The 15,473-nt window shown below is 31.1% G+C and overlaps 1 long non-coding RNA gene across 1 annotated transcript in view; it reads right to left on the bottom strand.

Moving 5' to 3' along the window:
* Positions 1-967: 967 nt before the first annotated feature.
* LOC134692107 (uncharacterized) overlaps positions 968-15,473 on the bottom strand; it is a 32,568-nt gene continuing 18,062 nt past the window's right edge. The window contains exons 2-3 of the long non-coding RNA XR_010102224.1: positions 3,829-3,888; positions 968-1,243 (exon numbers count right to left, since the gene is read on the bottom strand). This is a non-coding gene — a long non-coding RNA (uncharacterized LOC134692107). The remainder of the gene's footprint in view (positions 1,244-3,828; positions 3,889-15,473) is intronic.

Below are 15,473 nucleotides of genomic sequence, written 5' to 3'. Positions count from 1 at the left end.
TGATTTCTTCGTGTTTGTAGATTAAATTCGTCATTTACTCTCGAAAACTACATAGTCCAACCTTTCTGAAGATTTCAATGCATCTAAATCAAACGGGTAAAATAAAACTCAAAACAAACTTGTGTGAGGATGCCTTTTCCTGGTGAAGTAAGTTTTTTTTTGTGAGGTGGAGGTTTGATAAAGGAAGATGGGTTATAATGAAGTTGGAAGTGAAGCGAATTGAGAAATAGTGTTAATCATTTGAAACAAAAAGAATTCTTCTATCAATATTTTGGTAAAGGAAGAAAGGTTATAATGAAGTTGAAAACGAAGCAAATTGAGAAATATTTAAAAATCATTTGAAACAAAATGAAGTCTTCTATTAATATATCAATTAGACAGTTGGGAATCTTTATTTTATCTATGTTTAAAAGTTATTGCAATAACATTGGAAATAAAGAGTTTTACTTACTTTGCAGGATTCAGAAATTTGAAAAAGACACTTATGCATTACCCAAAAACAGTTTTATAGAAAAAGAAAATTGGGATATTTTGCTAAAAGCATGGGAACCCAATATGTGCATTGGTTATAAATTCACAAACTAAAATACATAAACTTTTAATTTATCAATTCATTGATATGTGCATGTATATTATTAAATTAAATAGCATATTTGTCAATCGATTAATAGTTACACACATTTACAATAATTGCTACAATACCGTTAACTATTAATAGTAATGCTAGTTCTTTTCTTCTTTCAATTACACAAAATAAGTCCATGATTGTCAACATTTTATTCTCAATGTCTGCAAATTGTCAAACTTAGCCATATATATTGTACAACTAATTACAATCCGTTGAACTCATTTAAACGCAGACGACATGAAACTATTTAACGGAAACACATTCGTTTCCCTTTTTTGTATTAAGAAAATACTTTATCGTCAAACGGAAACACGTGTTCTACATATAGATATTGCGTCATCAATTCTGTTTGGTCTGTGGCACTGATGGACACATAAAGTTCCGAGTCTTCGACTTTGTTCTGTACAGAGGTCACAAAGAAGTCGACAAATCCGTTTACTTGTATGAAATCTTCCATGGTTTGCATATGTTTTGTCACTTCTAAATAATGCTTCTGATATTAAACGTCTTTCTAGCTCTAGTATATTTTGAAATAATTCTTGTGTTAAAACTCCTTGTGAAATCACAAAGCTGACAACAGCTAAAGTTAACATGAACGAACAAACTGGTTTCATTCTGAAAGATAAAGTAGATTCATTGTATTTTCTATAAAACATATTTATTGAAATATATCGCATAAAATAAACCAACGCATTTTCAGTATATAGTTTCCGTTTATAATCCACTTAATTCCTTTCATGTGTCTCTTTAAAAACAAAGACATATTAAGTATTGTACAACAGGTACAATAGCGTCTAATTACGTAGTATTCTGAAAAAATCAAACATATATAGGGAGTGGCATTATGATGTAAGAACAGTAAATGTGGGTGTAAGTGCGACGCAGGAGCATCAGTTTTGGCTACGACTGCAGGTGTAGCCATCCTTGGCGTCCTAAATTTGAAATGAAATAACATGTGTATTTTTTTATTTATTTTTTCTATTTCAAACATCAAATAAGAAGTCCAGTTTACAATCGATCACTATCAGAGTATTATGTGGGTTTTGTTTATTGTTTAATGCCGTACAGTGACGAATTTTTGCTTGAATAGTTGTCTAATTAGCTTTCTAACCAATCTTCTTATTTTCAGATCATTAAAAATAATTCATATTTATTTGAGGTGAGGACAAGTATACCAATAATTTCCCATTTGGAACCCTTGCTTTAATAGCTTCCTTGTGAGCAGTAACAATCTATCAAGAAAATCATAATAGGAAATACAAGCACGGGAATATCGTATCAATTGGGAGATGTATACCCCGTATGCAGGTGCTGTTGGAATGTTGCTACTTAGAAAGGGAAAGTTCACAATTGGAAAGCTGAAATTGTCTTCTGATACCAATAATTAAAATATGATTGTCTGATAAATGAGTTAAATATATATCAAAGGTACCAGGATTATAATTTAGTATAGTTTTGTCTACATAATACTCATCAGTGACGCTCATATCTAAATATTTATAAAGCCAAACAAGTACAATAGTTGTCAAAGGTACCAGGATTATAATATAATACGCCAGACGCGCGTTTTATCTACATAATACTCATCATTGACGCTCATATCTAAATATTTATAAAGCCAAGCAAGTACAAAGGTGAAGAGCAATGAGGATCCAATAAACACTCTGCATTTGTTTGCACCTGTCCTAAACACGGAACCTGATGATCAGTAGTTGTCTTTTGTTAATATGGGTCATAAGTGTTCCTCGTTTCTGATTTTATAAACAAACTAATGAACAGAAATTTTTTTTTATTACTTTCCATGTTTAAAATAAAAATACCAGTTTGAAAGTTGAATGCATTACGTCATTTTCAATGTTCAAATATTGTGGTATACACTTAAACTGTGGATTTCCCCTTACCAATGAACGTATAAACTTCAAAATCAATGACTGCCTGTTAAAAACGTCAAATGATGTCAGAAAGGTCAACCAGTTCTGTTTTGCTACTTCTGGTTTTGACGTTGTTCCACCCATTACAATGGGTTACGTCAATTATGCTGTTCAATTTTAAATCTTTAGATGTTTTTCTGCAGTCGATTCTTTTGCATTTCAGTTAATGGGAAACATTTATAGCATACATCTGTTCAAAATTGCATTTAGCAATTAGAATAGTAGTTGACGTTGTGGCCGTAGACCTGTCTCGCAAATGACATTGCGTAATCAATTTCTATTGACGTTGCATTGTCACTACATGTTGGTCTGGTCATTGATGGTCTTGAACAAATCCCGTCTACCGGTATCATTGTTGAAAGGACAGTAAGACGAGTTTCTGACGTCAAATTGTCTGGTTGCAGCACGTTCACGTTTCCCTGTTTGCAGTATTCGAATGGGTTTATTCAGTTTTTTACTCCTCAGTCTTGGCAATATGAAGATGCAACATTTTTAAACAGATTTAAGTGTGGCCAAGTTTTGAAAGAACAGTTTCACAAAGGAAAAACAATGAAAGAATCTTTTATTGGGCCGAAGTTACGCTTACTGAAATTCGTGCGATTTCAATAATCCGGTATTTTTAATAATCACAAATAAGTCAGATGTTGATTTTTCGAAAGAGAAATAAGCAGGAATAGTAGTTGTTTGAGGATCAAACAGCATTTGGTATAACAAAATCTACAAAATGAGTGTTGCGTTTTTAAAGTCGGTCAGTATATATTCGACAGCTGGTTTTCATGTTGGTCAGGTTTCACACCAGTTATTTTCGGGCCCTTTATAGCTTGCTGTTCATTGTTCATGGCTCGGTTTTCTAAAGCTTACTTTGATCTATAACGGTTTATTTTTACAAATTGTGACTGAGACGTTTATAGCTGACAATGTGGTATTGGCTTTGCTCATTATTGAAAGCCGTAAGGTGACCTATGAGTTATTTACTTCTGTGTCATTTGGTCGCTTGTGGAGGTGTCTCATTGCCAATCATATCACATTTTCTTTTTTAAAATCAAGCACATTTAAACAGATGCTCCCTTGATGCAGTCTCACTATCGAACAGAAGCTTAGGGAACCATAGTCACACTTGTGGTTTGTTAATATTGTATTATATAAAACTAGAAATAAACCTATTATATAAGCAAAGCAAACTTTATGTATATATATTACATAAAAATGAGATGACAATTGCATAACAAACTCAAATATAAGAACAGATTATTCTATTTATATTTTTACCTTGGCAAGCTTCTCTTTCTTTATATTCTTCTTGAGTGATTATGTGCAATGACATACTGACTGAAAATATTAACAAAATTACATGATATTACTATTGTAAGACCGTCTAATGAACATTTGCCATATTTGTTATGTTAATCTCTGGCAAAGCGTCTGTTTGCATGCATAAAGAATATTTTACCCTTTGGGCCCTTTTTCATAAGTTCATCATATTGCAATAAATCTCAGCATGAACAGATTTATAATTCAACGCAAAGTTGTTCCATTATCGGATCACGATATGTGTTTTTAATGATTTTTGCCTGAAGATTGTTACCCAGATTTCTATAATAATACGATTTATTTAATATTTGTCTTGAACCAATTTGCTATGTGCAAAGCCAATCTGTAAAGTGTGGTCACGTGTCTATAATTTCGTCGATGACTGCTCCCCAAAATGTAAAGTGCAAAACAGATTATGTTTGTTACATTCCTCTAAAATATTTTAAGTATTGTTTCCTTATTTTTATCACAATATGTATGAGGTTGTGGACAGCACATTATTCTCTATTCTTAATAATGAATACTCATTAATTTCTATTCATTATGTGTTCGTTGCCTATTCTGCAATCCATAGACTCAATTGTGGCTTTTATTTTTTTATGATGCGTAACTACAAATGTATTTTAATAGGAGTATCACGGTTGGTTTTACCAGAAAAGCAGTCAAGATATACTTCATAACTAGAGGATCAATATCATCTTTAGGAATCATTAAATCTTTAGCTTTGTATGTACTGCTTGATGACTGTTTTGGTTTGTTTTTACTTTCGCCTTTAAAGCGTTCTTGGTAAATTTTTTCATTGACTTATATAAAAAGTTAAAAACACAAAAATACTGAACTCCGAGGAAAATTCGAAAAGGAATGTCCTAAATCAAATGGCAAAATCAATAGTTCAAACACATCAAATGAATGGATAACAACTGTCATATCTCTGACTTGGTACAGGCATTTTCTTATGTAGAAAATAATGGATTGAACCTGGTTTTATAGCTAAATTATTGCCTAGTGGTATCGTCTGGCTACTTCTGTTTTATAATTTATTACAAAGGTTCCTTGTTTTACATACACGTCTCTTATTTTGTCTCTGTAAATACGTTATACTGATTCATTTCATTCTAAACTTTTATCCAAGGCAGAAAATTTTGTATGTTAAAATTTGATTTAATAAAGCCAGTGTTTATTTTCTACAAGTCAGCTCGACATTCAACCTTTAAATAAAATATATTTTTGGCGGATCGCAAACTGATTGTAAATAGTACAAGGATAATAATTAAATACGCCAGAAGCCCCTTTCGTTTACATCAGACTCATCAGTGACGCTCATATCAAATAGTGATAAAGCCAAACAAGTACAAAGTTGAAGAGCAATGAAGACCCGAAATCCCATAACGTTGTGCCCAATATGGCTAAGGTGATCTATGCCTTGGATAAGAAAATCCATAGTTTTTCGAAAAAAAATAAAGTTTTGTCACTAGGAAATTTGTTAAAATGACCATATAATTGATATGCCTGTCAACACCGAAGTGCTGACTACTGGGCTGGTGATACTCTCGGGGACGAAACGTCCACCAACAGTGGCATCGACCCAGTGGTGTAAATAGTTATCAAAGGTACCAGGATTATAATTTAATATGCCAGACGCGTTTCGTCTACATAATTCATCAGTGACGCTCAGATTGAAAGAGTTATAAAGCCAAAAAGCACGAAAATGAAGAGCATTAAGGAACCGAAATTCCAAAAAGTTGCGGATCATTCTTTCTTTTTTTTTTAGAGAGATTACTGCATCAGCCAATGAAATGTCTGCATTAAAAACGTATCAAAGTGTGTATCACTGGAACAAAACAAAAGGATCCCAGATGGTCTTTAAAAACGAAAATAGACTGGTGTGTGGTCAGATCTTTGTAAGAATAGCGTGGACATAAACAATAACAATCAAAACCAAGGAGTAGACAAAGTTTAAAACCAAAAGACATTTACATCTTTATTTTGTTAATTAGATTGATTGAATCGGTGTTGTTGGGTTTTTGTTTTGCCTTTTTTCTATTCTATGAACGTCTTTGTCTATAAACCAAAAATCTACATCAGATTTACAAATGAATGTCGTTCCGAAATGCTCAGATCTTTGGTCGCAAGTGTACTTAACGAAAGGTTATTCCTGCAAGACGGAGAACCTCGTTTTTGTTTTTTATTTAGATTAGAAACTGTTAAATTTGTGTTTTGATCTTGCGACTATCAATCTTGTATTTTATTGTCAGGGTATAATTCAGTTGATTGCCACTTTAAGATCATTTGTAACAATATACATGTATATGTTTTTTTACAGAACATTCATTTAAGTGTTCTTCGATTTAATCCTCTTTTTATACATATTTATCATATATAACATATTTACGGTGAAAACATATATTTAAGTTCGGAATGGTCATGAACATGGCATTGACGATGTAAGTATGTTATCATGACATAGACATAATTGATTTGGATTAAGGAAATTCCCTTTATTTTGATCCAAACAAACTGGAGTTATATAGGAAGAATCCCGCTGGAGCAGTTGTGGTTACGAAAGTGACTAACATATTTTGTAATTGTTCTTAACTTATAAATAATACTAAGGAAGCAACATTAATTCTCTTGGAGAGACGATGGTTGTTCAATGGACACTAGTTGGTCTTAAATTAGAGTTGAAATGACAGTATAACTCTAAGTTATCAAAACATTAAGGAAGAGTTTTCAAGATTGTCTTGTTTTCAAATGGATAGAAAACTTCATGTAATCAAGACTAAAAGACCCACACGTTTTAATGGGATTCGTGGTGATCAGTTTTTAGTTTTCTATGTTATGTTTTTTTTTTGTACTCTATTTTTTCTGATGGTCTTATTCTTCGTATTATCAATGGTGTTGTCTTAAATTCAAGTTTTATGTGTGAGCTACACATGTCCCCCTCATATAATTGTTTACGTGTAGCACGTGGTAAAAAATCACTCGACATTATATTTTTAATGTAATAAAAACTAACCTAACAAAAGAACGAGTTGAGGTGTTATCAAATTGAAACGTCTTAATAAATACAGGAAGCTTCTGTGAGAAAAAAATACAGATAGAATGAATAATTTATTCAAATGATTATATATGGTGTGAGGAACATATATTTAGATAGATAATAATTATATGTTCATTAGTAGACAGATAGATGATATTTATAAAAGTAGATGTTAATTGATTATAATGGAAGTTTCTTTCTCATTTGCTTTTCCCCCGACAAATGAGACTGTAAAAATTGGGCCCCTTTTGTTGCTTTCCTGTGTAATTTAGGGTTGTTATGTTTAAAATGATAAAAAAATTGAAAAAAAAATAAAAAATGGTGTTGTCAGTTTATTTTTGACTTGTAATTTGAATGTTTCTCTTCTTTACTATTAAACGAGAAGACCTCATTTTGAGTGTCGCTTCTCTTCTTTCCACAATGAATTGATCAACACGCCTCTGTGTGCTATAGGTACAGTGCATAATGCCATTTGTCATCCATTCATATGATTATTCAGATTGAGGTTTTTTTTTAAGAAAAACGAGAAAAAAGGCATCCGGATATTATCCCGTCATTGGACGAAATTTTAAGTCAGATTAGACTTCCGGTTTGCGTTTTTCTGTATAGTTTGAACATACATATATAAAGAATAAAGTGTATTTTCAGAATTCTATCTGCTATCTTTTTCAAGTTTACTATCCACGGCAGTCACAGAGTTTATTAAATATAGAGGGTCTGTATACTATATTGTAATAGGATTCTTTAAACACTCTACCACAATATCAATGACCACTATGGATCGATTAGTAAACTTAGAATTGAAAGTAAATACACTATATTTATACAGGAATGAATGTTCATAATATACAGATAAGCGCTAAAAATATTCATGTGAACTTTTGATACCTTTTCTCAAATTCTTCAGTAATTAAATCTTTTACAAAATTCATTGATTACAAAAGATATGGTATGATTGCCATGTTGATACAAGAGACCAATATGACACAGATATAAACAATTATATTTACCATACGACTTTCAACAACGAGCAAAGCCCATACCGCATACTGAGCTTTAAAAGGCCCCGAACTGACAATGAAAAACAATTCAAACCGGAAAACTAGCGGCCTTATTTATGTACAAAAAATGAACGAAAAACAAAAAAGTAACACTTAAACAAACAACAACCACTGAATTACAGGCTCCTTATTTGAATGTTCATACTAATTGTATGTTCATATTGAAATTGATAGAAAACCAAAAAATGGGAATATTGGAAATATAGGAGGAGGGATAAAAAAAGCATTTTCCTGTCCCCAATAACCTATGACTTATGATAACACATTACCTTTTGCTATCTTTGTATACTTGTGTAGTTTATATGTTGTATGCCTATAGTTGTTATGACTTTGGTAAATAATGATATAAATGATACTTTTGCTGAAATTCTCCAGTCATGCAATATTTTACAAAATTCTTCCAACAACTTACACTTTACAGACTTTAAACTGCGCTCTGAATGGCCGCGATTTCGCAGGTGTGTTCTAGTAAAAATTAAATGCAATAAACATGTTCTGGAAGGTAGGTCACCTTGGAAGAAGGGTGGTAGCCACTGGAAAATGTGGATAAATTGGATAGGCCAGCCATTTGACCTTAAATTCTTGCAAACCTGCCAGTTGTCTTAAATGCGAACAGAGCGTTGTATTTTACTTTTCCTTTGGTTTAAATGTCCCTATTCCGACCGGAAAGGACTAAGTATTTGCATACATCTAAGCCAACCGCACGTCCAATTGAAACCATGGTTTTAATGTCCGAGATGACCACATTAATAAACCAAGTCATTCACTTGGGTACATGTGAGACATACTAAGCCAATTCCATTTTTCGAAATAACATTTGTTTTGTCATTAACGTTAATTAAACGTGTAGTCGAGTCAAAAATAGTAGTCTTAATGTCATTTTTTTTAAATAAGTCTTAAATAATTAGTGAAATGAAGCGCGATAAGCAATTATCTGAAATTCAAAATCTGAAGAATTTCGATAATATTAATGTTCTTGACTTAAAACTCAATGTAATTCCATTATAATGCCATTTTGATATGTTCTGAAGCCCAAAGGAACAAATAAATGTTTAACTCAAAAAATAAACATCAAGTTTACATTGTCAATCTTTAAAAGTGAAAAAAATTAAAACAAAAAAATACTTGATGTTTATGTTTAATGTTAAACGCTGCAAATGATTTGAAATATAATTATTGTTAATGGCATTTCAAAATATTATATTTCAAATATTACAAATATGTATAAGGAGTTATAAAAGCAATTAAATATACCGGTTATGACGTTAATGCTGCACGGAAGACCTTGAGAATGAAACTGTAGATTTTTCTGCCTTCTTGCTCTTTAGAGAATCAACACTTCTATTGAGAGTAATGAGGCTACATTTTAGGGCGTATCTATTTAACAAAACAAAAACTTGAAGGTATTGTTTTAATCTACTTTCAGTCAGCAACTATGTTGCTTTACTTATCGGATGATTCCTTCTATGTAAAATATGTGTTAGTATACTTCATGTTAACTTGACAGATTTTGATTGGTTGATATACGAGGGAGACAGTTTACTACATTCCAAGGCAAAAATTATACTACTCTCATGGAGAAGCTAAAGGGTGCGCTTTGATGAATGTGGATGATTGCACAATATGATATCTTTTATTACTCTCTTTTTTTAATTTAATAGACATTGTTAACTGAAAAATCAGTATAGTTTTTTTTATCGTTCTTCTATCTCAACTACAATTGTAGTTCTCTATTCAAGAAAAATATGTGCTTTTGATAAACGTGGTTGACTCTAAACTTCGCTTCAATACAAATTATCAAACAGACAAATTCCTTTGAAATTTTTATTGCGAATAAATTTTATTTTGTGTGACTCATATGAAGAAATCTTTAATTTTTTTACTTAAAATTATTGTAATATTTAGGTACCTGTATTTTACAGAACTTAATTTGTACTTAAAATTTAGGTACTACAGATTTTTGGTTACTACGATTACATTTTCAATATTTTGAACTTTTTTCTTTTTCAAATCTCTTAAAATTATGATTTTCAAACATGGAAAATTGAATTATTTCTGTACCAAAATATTTAGTACAAATCAAATACTGTAAAATACAAGTACCTAAATATTACAATAATTTTAAAGTAAGAAATAGTACAAAATATTCAAAGTAAATTTCCAGTACTACATATTTTTAGTACAGAAATAGTACCTATGCAAAAGTGGCTGTGTAGTTTTAAATAGGACTTCAAGCTATATGTTCTTGTTTTCTTGTTACATAAAACAATATATAATACAAACAAGTTATTTCAAAAGCACAACTTCAAACTAAGTGTTTACTAGTACAACACAATTAATAAACATAACATAGCATGTAAAAGATAGCTCATAGATCCTGAAATTGAAGTTAAAATACTTCCAATGTTAGAATAAGAATAAAAAGTTTTATAGTAAAATAAGTTACTGCACTTCATAGAATATGGTCAAATAGCAACCATATAAACAGAACAAGAAGACACGAACATGTGCAAAGCCCAAATCAAATTCTTATATGAAAAAAAAACACATTTTTGAACTGCGTAAAACTTTGAATTAGTGAGGTGGTTTATATACAATTATGTGAACCAAACGCATTAATTGAACATCAACATTGCATAAAAGCTAAAACCTTTAATCTTTAAGATTGTCAGATCTAAGAGACAAATGGTTTGCTTTATAAATAATTGAACAATGAAAGCTGGTCTTTCAAATGCCTGTTCAATCAATTAAACCACCCCATATAAATGTATTTTTTTTATATGTGCGATAGGTTCAAGGAAAGATTTTGAGATATTTATTATACATGTACCTATATATCTTGTAATTTATTTTTATTTTTATTTTTTTTAATTTAATTTAAATATTATTTTTTTAGGGGGTGGGGGCATGGGAGAGCCTTCGCTTAATCTATTTTGATAAACTGTTTTCCATTTCAATATAATCCTAAAGAAGGTGGCGTGTTTTTGTATTTATTGTAAAATATTACGAATAACCTCACTTTTGTAATACTATTGTTTCCCATTTGTGTGTCATACACTTGAAAAATCAACATTATTAGCATATCCGGTACAGTAAAGCACGCTTGTACTGTTTTGTAGACAGGGACAACAGTTTTTAATCTATTTTTAAATTTATCATAAACACTTAGATAAAACACCAGCAGTCATAAATATATTAAAAGGGAAAACACATCCGTGTTGAAAACTTAACCGAGGGTAACACATCAAGTAAAAGAAGGAACAACAGGAACAATGAAATGAGAACAACAAATGCCAGCATACATAGAAACGAACTATTCGATGACTGCCATATTCCTGGATATTGGACATTTGAAAGGAATGTATCTAAACGTTATAACGTGAGGAGCTATATGATTTAACTAAGAGATCATTAAAATAAACAAAAAACTTTAAAACAAAAAAAAAACAATGCCGAAGAATGGGGAAATCAAGCATAATATTTAGAGCGGAAAACCCAAGAGTACAACCAATTTTGGCTATTCCAGGAACATATATAATATAATTATTTTAATTTTGAGTAGTTTTTTTACATAATTTATATTATCAATTACGAAGGTCATTTTTTATGAATCACGTTTAATACCCTTGTATTGTGGTGAAATATTGCCAATATTCCAAGTCTCACTTAAAATATATTTAGCCTGAAGGTCTAAAATATAATTTCAAGAACCCAAACTATCTGTAGGTAAGAAAAACAAATTACACCCTATGAAAATTTGTTCCTATATTCCTTATTATACTTTTAAACAATGCTAAGAATTTAATGATTGTCAAATTAAGAAAAGGTGATTTCTATAAAAACTAAATATCAAAATGCTGTATGTAAAATGTAATCATATCTCATAAAGCGAATAATGGCGACTACAATTAACCAATGTTGAAACCAAGTTCAAAATGTGTGTCTTCAGAAAAAGAAATACTTACAATTCTAGGTTTCTATATATAATCATGAAAGGTAAAGGTACATTTCCATTATTTTCAAATCAAACTTATTATTCGCTATAACAATAACATTATATAATGCTTTAATCATATGAGTTCATTGGCTTTCTGTACTATTTTTGCAAATACCAATGTTTTTATACCACTTAATATGTGAAGGAAACACGAAAAGCGTGCTTTCCTTTCTTTACAATAGGAGTGTTTTAACGGCATGAATAGACCAGCAATTTAGTACATTTTAATATGTCAATCAGTATTCAAATGACAGCATCGTTATGAATCTAAATGGACGTTATCCGCCGACGTAAAAGTATACGTGTGGTGTTAATAGAGATTTGATTTCATAACATTCATTCAATATCAGAGTATTTAATTGCATTTTTGTTTTCAATTGCTGTTTGCTTTGTTTTAAACCTTTTATCTAAAACGTGTGGTTATGTCCGTTTTGTAAAAGTGTGTATATTATTGAAATGGTGCACACATCAAATATTTATGTTATTACTTAGGAATATAACAACTTAGTATCCTCACAATAAACAATATTTTTAAGTATTTAGACATTTTAACGTTCATCATCTGATTAAATATTATAGAAAGGAAGCGAAGGTAAACAAGTGACAATAAAAATTCCGCCTATCTAAAAAGAAAACATAAACATAAGAAAACAAAAATACAAAAGACAAAAGACAACAATAAACGCGATGATCCGAACCCCACAAAAATACTTTAGTGATCTGAAGTGCTCAGGAAGGATAAATAATAACTGCTCTATTGATATAACCCCTTGTGTTTTTGCGAACCTAAATTACCATAATATACACTTATTTCTCGCATATGTAATATAGTTAACGCTCCATCATTTTTTGTTTAAAAACTCCTTAAAGTGACTGGATTTTACATCTGCCATGCCATCGATGAAGGACAATATAAACTCTTTAAATTGTTTTTAACATATTTCCCCGGAAAGGCTGGCATTTGCAGACGAAATCTCCTAGAAAACTATGTTCGTTTTCGGGTTTGATTTTAAAAAAAAGAATGACAAGCACACGAACATATAATAATTTGAAGCAATTGTTCATGGTAACTATCAACTGGTTTGTGATGACGAAGGACGATGATTCCTACTAATGATGTCAGAATAGTTCCATAAACAATTCATTTGTCACCTCAATTTTGTTAACTAAAATGCAAAATATAACCGTGAAAACAGCTTTTTTGAAAAGTATTGAAAATATCGAACTCCAAGGTCAAAATAAAGTCCCTACTCACATGGCAAAATCAAAAGCTCGAACACATCAAAGGAATCGATAACAATTTTTATATTCCATAGATATAGGAAGATGTGGTGTGCGTGCCAATGAGACAACTCTCCATCCTTTTTACAATTTATAAAGTAAACCATTACAGATCAACGGCCTTCAACACAGAGCCTTGACTCACACCGCACAACAAGCTATAAAGGGCCCCGAAATTACTAGTGTAAAACCATTCAAACTGGAATACCAACGGTCTAATCTTTATAAAAAACGAGAAACGAGAAACCTGTATAAATTACATAAACAAACGACAACTACTGTACATCAGATTCCTGACTTAGGACAGGTGCACACATTTGCAGCGGGATTAAACGTTTTAATGGTACCAAACCTTCTCCCTTTTTCTGAAACAATAGCATAACACCACAACATAGAAAAACACACGATAAAATATCAATTAGCAGGCTTAACTTAATTCAAAAAAGTAAATTAATACACTATGAACGAATAAATTTGATCTGCGATATCTGAATGCAAATGCACAGTTAAAAAAATAAAATATTAGGGACAAACATTCATGGCCAAAAAGCAAACAAACAAGTCCAATTAAAGCCATGGAAAGACACCACTGCGAAATATTTAACCCTTGTCTGTTATGCTCAATTTACTACGTAAAAGAAAAAGACTGTGTGCTTGCGGATTTTTTCTTTCTTCTTAAGTACTGCTTTGAAATCAAAAAGAGGGACGAAAGATACCAGAGGGACAGTCAAAATCTTAAATCGAGAGGTTTGTTTCCCTAAGCAGTTGTACAGACTGCTTGTTAGTCTCGTAAATGTTTTTAATATCTGTCAAAACCTCTTATTATAAGGGGTCTTCAATGCTCTTAAACATTATTTCACCTTTAAAACTTTTTTTTTATTCGAGTGTCACTAATAAGTCTTTTAAAGACGGAACGAGCGTCAGGCATACATAATTGTAATAATGATATATAAGGTCAGTTCAATCTGTACTATCCCTTTGTATACTTCTTGCAACTCAATGTGTTACCGATAGATATTCACATGACGGGGCTCGGTACTTGTACATTTCGTCATTGTGTAATTACGCTATGGTAATTTTGTATTCTTGTCTATCGTTTTTACTAATGTGCTTTGACTATATGACTATTTGTGTATCTTTGTTAGCATATTGTCTATTTTCTATAATGATTAAGATTATAAAACAGTGATTACTGATGCTTCCCTATTTTTTTTAACACTGTACTTAAAATGTCTGGGTTTTTTTTATTTTTTTTGTTCGCACACAATTTTCAGTTATAATTCCTGGCTTGATACTGCATTTTCTAAATAAGAAAATGCCTCTACCAAGTCACGAAGATGACAATTGTTATCTATTCGTTTGATATATTTAAACTTTTGATTTTGGCACTTGCTTTCTTTCCGTTTAAAATTTCATCAGAGTTCGGTATTTTCGTTATTTACTTTATATTGACGTCAAATCGGGGGATAAAGGAATGATTGATTATTGTTGAACGGCAAATTATTTCGTGTATTTCCAAAATTCTATAAGAGATTGCATAATTTGTATTTTTAAAAACTAGAAATTTGACAAGCGAACAATTAACAGATAACCTGTTTTATTTGCTAATTGAAAATTAAGCGGAATAAAATAATTTAAGACAGCAGAGAAGATAATTCTGTTTAATTGGTTATTACTAACCGACTTAAATAAAAGAGTGAGCTTTTATTACTGTAAATGTATAATGTCTCTAGTCTGGTCAAAGGGTCAGAGTGTCCTACTTAATTAAATGATAAATTGTTGAAATTAGATAACTTGTTTTCACGTGCAGAGAAATTTCTTTTATGACCAATGCATGATTGGATATCATCTTTCTTATTGGTCAATGGCCTTGCGGGTCAGCACGAGTTCACGTGTAAGTGCATTGTGATCACTTCCTTTTATCATCAGCATTTGATGTGTTAACTTGTGATTCTTATCAAACAATTTGTTCAAAATTTTATTTTATGGATAATTTTGGACTGGAGTGATTTCATTTTAGCTATTTCAGGTAAAATCGAACTATACTTTTATTTTTAAGCTATTCTATGCTTACATTTTGAACAAACGTACAGTTATTTTTTTAACCATCCTTTCATTCGGATAAAACTCACTATTTAGATTTATGCCAAACATGAGCAGTTGGTCAAATTCATTTCTTTGTCAAAGAGATATTGGGTCAATTTGATTTTCATGTGGGTGGCGA

Source organism: Mytilus trossulus, chromosome 12 (genome assembly GCF_036588685.1).
Source record: "Mytilus trossulus isolate FHL-02 chromosome 12, PNRI_Mtr1.1.1.hap1, whole genome shotgun sequence".
Taxonomy (NCBI): domain Eukaryota; kingdom Metazoa; phylum Mollusca; class Bivalvia; order Mytilida; family Mytilidae; genus Mytilus; species Mytilus trossulus.
This window is presented reverse-complemented; position numbering and strand designations above follow the sequence as displayed.